This window comes from Theobroma cacao, chromosome 10, assembly GCF_000208745.1.
Source record: "Theobroma cacao cultivar B97-61/B2 chromosome 10, Criollo_cocoa_genome_V2, whole genome shotgun sequence".
NCBI lineage: Eukaryota > Viridiplantae > Streptophyta > Magnoliopsida > Malvales > Malvaceae > Theobroma > Theobroma cacao.
This window is the reverse complement of record NC_030859.1, coordinates 1,447,520-1,454,528: the sequence shown is the minus strand read 5'-3', so window position 1 is coordinate 1,454,528 and position 7,009 is coordinate 1,447,520. Positions and strand designations below refer to the sequence as shown.

At 36.9% G+C, this 7,009-nt stretch overlaps 1 pseudogene; it reads right to left on the bottom strand.

The window, feature by feature from the left end:
* LOC18585976 lies at positions 5,166 to 7,000 on the bottom strand (annotated as a pseudogene).

Below are 7,009 nucleotides of genomic sequence, written 5' to 3'. Positions count from 1 at the left end.
TCAGGCCAAGGCATTTAATTTGATTGCCTTTGGTTCTTTCTTCTTAATTTCTTCTCCAAGCTCTATAGTTGGCCTAAGAAGTCAATTCTAGATAAAAGAATGCAAATTAATGCTACACAGCTGTGGCCTTAAGCAAGACGGAAGGCAACAAGTCAGTAGCAGAATGAGAAAGTAGAGAGAAATAATGACTATTGAAGCTAAGGCTCATAAATCTTTGGTGAAGAAAAGCCAAAAGCTGAAGCCCATGGATGCTTTTTCTTCTTTTTGTGTTCTTTCATGGAAATTTCTCACAAAGTGTAGGCAAGCATGGCTGTATGCAGTGGTCAAGCTGAAAGACAACAAGAAAAGTACCCATGTAAGAGCTGTTCTCGACCTTTCTTCAAAATAATATTAGAAAGATATGCATGCAGATGGTCTTGGTTTCACCAATATATTTTTCCATGCAGATTCATTTTTTGACTTTGAAAAGCAAATTAAATTTTTATTCATATCCTCGAAAATGACACTTTTCTTGCAAATGCTATGCATCTAGTTCTCTTACCTACCTCCATTAAAAAGTCAATATACATTAATTTTATGCATAAAAACTTTGACTATTAATTAATTGGTATTTATCTTTATCCAAAAAATCTCAAAATATTATAACTATTAATTTTAAGATGTGAAATTCCTTCATACGCGTTATTTTGATATAAATATATTATTTTTATTTATTTTTTAAAAAATAAGTGAATAATGAAAAAGTAATAAATAAATGCAAGGGGAAAAATTTCGATTAATGGATTAAAACAAAATTTTGGTCCATTTGATTACCTTTTATAACATGTTTGGTTAATTTGGTTTAAAAAAAATCTCTTAACCAAATTAACTAAACATGTTGTACCTAGCTCTAGGTATAACATGGAGACATGGGTCATACAGATTGTCAAATGATTCATACAGTGTCGTTAATGTAATACTAGAAATTCTGGACATGTTGAAATGATAAACAGCTGGTAAATCTTAATGGCTGGGTTTGATCATCGGTTACCATAGTCAGAATCCCAAAGAAAACCTCTAACTTTCAATTAAAAAAAAAATCCCAAAGAAAACATATTGCATCAGATTCATCAGACCACAAATGACACAACATATCCCATGTTTCTGCATCAGAAATCCAAAAAAAAAAAAAAAGAATCCCAAAGGAAAAATATTGCATCAGATTCATCAGACCACAAATGACTCAACATATCCCATGTTTCCGCATCAGCAATCGGGCAAACTAATGTCTCATATTCTGTTTTGCAGGCCACAATTTCCAAGTTTTCCCATTCATACCTAGCAGTACCCCTCAAGCTTGGTAGTTCTTGTAAGGTAGGAGACTAGGAGTAAACCATACGGACCTGGAATGATAACAAGGACAGTGTGGACCCAATTCCAGACGTTCGATTTTCTTGCTCACCATGTCAAATACACCAATGTCAGGGCCTACTAACGTCTGTTCTTCTCCTCTCACCTTTTGATCCCAATTGTCATCTGTGAAGTATATACAGTTGCTTCTGCAATTGAGGATATTGGCAGTACAAACGGACCAAGAATTGCCCTCTCCAACGAATAATGCCCGATCCCCCAAGTGGTTTAATCTCAGCCAAGTCCCTAGATTGCCATCGTTGTCGGAGTCAAGCATGTAGACGAAGAACCTTTTTGTGTCATACCTCTTCTCAAAAGGAGTGCTGGATGAAAATCGGAAAACCCCCAAAAGTTCTCCTAATGACTCCAGAAGATATATTCTTTCATCTCTGAAGACATCTTCAGGAGGATACGCAATAAACCTTTGCGTTGATTCAGGATCATCAGATCTAAAGCGCAGAAGCCTTCCTTGACCACAAATGGCATGGATTTGGCCCTTGAAAAGAAGAATATCTTTGAAACCATCCGCACCCACAACGATCGTCCATCCAACAGATCCAGGTTTAGCAAAAGCCAAGCTATGCTTGGGCCCAAATATCACCATAACAAGAAACTCATCCTGGGAGTGGGAGGCGGAGGTCTTGAGTAGAATGCATTTGCGAATGAAACGAAAGGGATCAACAGGCACAAGCACACCAATTGGATTCCGAATGGTGTTTAATTTTGGAAGGCTGAGTTGAGCTTGCGACAGCGGGTGTAAAAGGTGAGCTTGTAGATCAGGACCCATAGTCACAATCCAGCCATAAGGAGAACCATGACATCGCTTTCCATGAGCCTGGGGTAGCTCTAGTTCATAAAGCTTTTTCCGGCGAACGCTATAAAAACTTTTGGTCGACCTGTTCTCTCTATCACAAAGCATGAGCCGTGGAAACCGATGGCGTGGTGCGCAGCGCATGTCTGAACAAGCAAAACGCCATGAACGACAAACCCCTGATGATGCGACCACATCTTCAAAAGATGTTAACCGATTACTGATTTTTGAAATGACATCATCAGGAAGATGGGAAAAATTAGCTCTTGGTGGGCAAAATGTAAGTAGCAGTTGAAATATATGGTCCGTGTCGTCTATGTCAACAACTAATATACTCAATACCGACGTAAGGATCTTAAGTGGTCTTCTGCAGAGGAGTGAAGCAAAAGGAGACTTACAATCTTGGAAGGCGGACAAAAAGGAGCCGGAGAAAGTAGTTGTCTGATCATTTGTAAGTTCAAACAGCACCAGTAACGGTGAGAGAAAGATAGGAACGAGAACAATTGAAAGCGGTATATATAAAAAATTCTTCCTTTTAAATGTAGAGAGGTTTTTGCCCAAATTGATTCCTATAAAAAGTAGAAGTATCGCCAGCCAATGGCCTAATATAATTATAACGAAAAGGATCCCAATATCTTTTCTGCCAATCTGGATCCCAATATCTGTTCTGCCAATCTCTTTTCTGCCAAAGGGTGAAACACCACAAGCACGAGAATACCGATTTGCCGGTCTATAAATAACGTTGATGGGAGAAGTAGCTGTCTGATCATCTGCACGGTGTAACAGCACCCATAACAGTGCGAGAAAGAACTGATTGGCCTGCATGATACGAACGATCCAAAGCAGTGAAGATGAGAAGTTCTTCCTTTTAGACGTAGAGGCGAAGTTTTCGAATTGGGTTCCTAGAAAACGTAGAAATTGGTTCCAGAAAACAAACATTTTGGGGGCTCTGGTGGGAGAGAGATAGACCGTCTTCAAAACAGAGAGGGTGGAAATCAAGTGTTAAAGTTGGCTTTACTTAGTGTAACTAGATTCGATGTCTATATTATGGACAAACTGTTTTTTCTTTATGTTCCTTGTATATAACTTTTGTGCTAAGCAACATCTCTGTTAATTTCTTCGGACGTCATCATTCCTTTTAATGACATATAATCTAAAATTTAAAATCTAAAGAATATCAATTTCACGCACAAAAACTTTGACTTCTAATCAATCAATCCTGGTCTTTATCCAACAAATCCCAAAATATTGTCAAGCTCATTAAGTCGAGGTAGCAGGTTAGACTTCGTGAATCCTGATTCCTTTCACAGATTCTGCTGGTGGCCGTTTTTCTACGCCACTCAAAGGACAGTAACTTGACTGCCTCCTTTCAGTTGAGTTTTGACAGTAACTTGACTGATTTCCATCCTTCTTTGAAATGGATCTAACTTAATTTTCAAAAAATTAAAGAAGTCAATTCTAGATAAAAGAATGCAAATTAATGCTACAGAGCAGTGGCCTTAAGCAAGACTGAAGGCATGCTAAAATTGAAGCTCAGGGAGGTCAATTCTGCACTTAAAAATGGAGAAAGGTACATTGCAATAGATGGTCAGACTCCTGGCTGTGGGGTTTCCAATTTGAACCCGTTGATCTTTGAGATCAACTTGAAGAATTTTTCGGTGCTGTTCCAGAAGAGTGTTGAATCAAAAACTCCGTGACCAGCTTTGATAAATGGCACAGCTACTTTTCTGTCAAATCTGATCGGCTAAAACACTAAAGTCTCCTAGTTTATGTGTGAATGGTTTACTTTTAACTAAATTAAGTCTACCTAAAGCACTACTGTATAAATATATATATATATATACACGTGTGTGTGTGTCCTAGCTGTAAATGAAATAGACTTCTCTGTTTGCCCTTGCTTTGGTGTTGTTTCTCTTTCAAGAAACTTCTAGACAACTACTTGATCCCATGGTTGTTTGGATCACTTCCGTGAATGCTGGGTTTGCTTCATTGCCAGATATACATGCAACAGATATCCTGGGAAGAATTAATAATCCTGAACGGAAACATTGTTGCCGAGAGGATTATTAAAATGTTAATAAGGAACCTTTTTGGTTCTTACTGATGAACCATTGACATTCCATTGTACAGGGTCGGCCCTTGGATAAAGCCACCCAAGCAAGAGATTTAGACCCTTAATTTTGAGAAGGTCTTATAATTTTATAATATAATTTATTATATTAAATATATATATATAAATAAAAAATAATTAATAAAATTATTTATTTTTTATTTTTTAATTATGTGTCTAATAAATCTTAATTTTTTATCATTTTTAATTTCTAGAATACTATATTATTTTCAATCAACTAACGGTTATATATATATATATATATATATATAATTATCTCAAATAATTATTTTTTTCTCACTTATTTCTCATATTTTCAATCAACATATTTAATGATTTCAAACAACTATTTTTTCTCCTATATATAAAATTAATTATTTTTTTTTCAATGTATAATATCTACGTTTAAATTCTTCTTTTCTCATTTGCTCTTTCTTCCTTTTTCCTTTAACTTTAATTATTTTTCAAAAGATATACAAAAAGTTCGTTATGTTATTATCTTCATAAAAACGTGAACTTCATTTATGGTTTGCAATAAGCACTAAACAATTAAGTACTATTATTCTAATATTTACAGATTTTTTTACTTTAATTTTTAATTTATATTATATTATTATATTATCTTTATTTTATGTGATAGTTGATTTATTTGAATTAAAAATTTTGATTGTTGATTTTATATTAACAATTTAAAAAATATAAAAATTTTACATCTCAAAAAGCTAGAAGAATAAAAATTTAATAATTTTTTTAATTTCAATAAAAGAAGACCTCATTGAATATTTCGCTTTAGGCCTTTGAACTTATTAAGCCGCTCTTGCATACCATGAAAATTATAGGTAGCAATGCCAAAGTTTTATTGGAAAAATAGATACTCATCTGTCAACATTTAGTCGAAACATCTCTAGGAAAATTGCTTGAGGTTTCATGGTTTTTTCAAGCTCATTAGTCTAATGTCCTCAATTAGACGGTCCAAATTGCAATAAGAAGACCCACCGTCATTGACAGATTCTTTGGCTAGCTTAGCCATTTCAGCTGCTTATTTCACGAACTCCTCCCTTCTATCCATCATTAAATCATTCACCATCTTTTCCACTACCTTCCTATCACACACATCCTTCATATCCAATCCTAGTTTCCAAACTTCACTCACAAACCTGCTGTTCACCTGTTGGCCAGCAAAATAAGGCCAACATATCATAGGCACACCTGCCACCACACTTTCCAAAGTAGACTTCCAACCACTATGAGTCAAGAACCCGCCGACAGCCGAATGGTTCAACACTTCATCTTGCGGTGCCCAACCCACGATACACCCTCGCTCCTTAGTCCCTTCCATAAGCTCCACCGGAACATCCTCCCCCTGTCCGTCTTTTCCTGTCACGAAATTTGGCCTTACAACCCACAAGAACTTCCTTTTACTGTTAACAAGTCCATACCAAAGCTCTGTAAGTTGCTCTCTGGATGTGATGGTAATGCTACCAAAACTTACATAGACAACGGATTGCTTTGGTTGCTTATCAAGCCATGAAATGCAATTTCTATCCACTTCCCAAAGGCTATTGGAAAATTGAGATGATGCACCACATTCGGCCTTGAGCCTGGTGTTTAGCAGAGCATGGATGGGTCCGATGGTGTAGAAATGAGGGCATTTGGTGCGTATGTGAGACAAGATAGGCCTATCAAGATCTTCAAACGTGTTCAGTATCAAGGCATGGGCTTCGGGACTCTTTCGTGTCTGCTTAACAACAAGTTGGATTGTTGAATTGGCCATGTCGCTTGCTCGGCAGAAACTGGGAAGATCTCGACATCGAAGAAACGTTCCATGCCTGGTACAGTTGTTATCAGGCGATCCATATCTTCAATTCCTTCCAATTTTTTGACAAACACCCATTTACCAGTGTCAGAGGGTATAAAAGAACCATTCAAAACTTTAGGAAATCAATCATTTGAATGCTATTCTCTTAATTGCTTCACTACTTTCCAGGTTTCAAGAATCAATTTGGATTTACATTTTTTATTATGTAGAATTGAAAAAGAAAAAGAATTACGAACTTGGTTGTATTTTGTCAGAGAAGAAAAAACACAGGCAGGCACAACACAATACTACACAGAGTTCAGAAATATATTTTCATTGGATCATATAATTTACCTCTTATAGGAATCTCCCCAGCTTGAATTATATCAGGGATAGAATAATAAGCCCAAAAGCAACAAGCACTGCTGGTACGAAAATAAAAGACGGGCATTCCAAGCTCCTTAGCAACATCAAGAACAAATCCTAAAAATCCATCTCCTATAATGCAGTCCACTGGTGGGTTGATGTTGAGCAGCATCTCTCTCAAACTCAGCTTGGCTTTCGTTTCCATGGCATAATACATCTCCAGGAACCAATTCCCTGACCTCGGATGATCATCAGGGAGACCATCAGGTACTGTCCTGAATTCAAATCCAGGGTATCTATCACAATGGGCACTAATATTGGTGTGCTTGACCAGGCGTCCATGGTTGTGCTCGGAGTTTAGGAAGGTGACTTTGAAGCCAGTGAGAGCTAGCAGTTCAGCTAGCTTGAACATAGAGTTTACATGGCCTTGCAGTGGGAGAGGGAAGATGAGAACATGAGGACAGGCTTTTGATTGCTTACCTTTTTCCATCTTACAGGAAATTTTCAGGGCTTCTGATTAAAGTGTGGCAGCTAT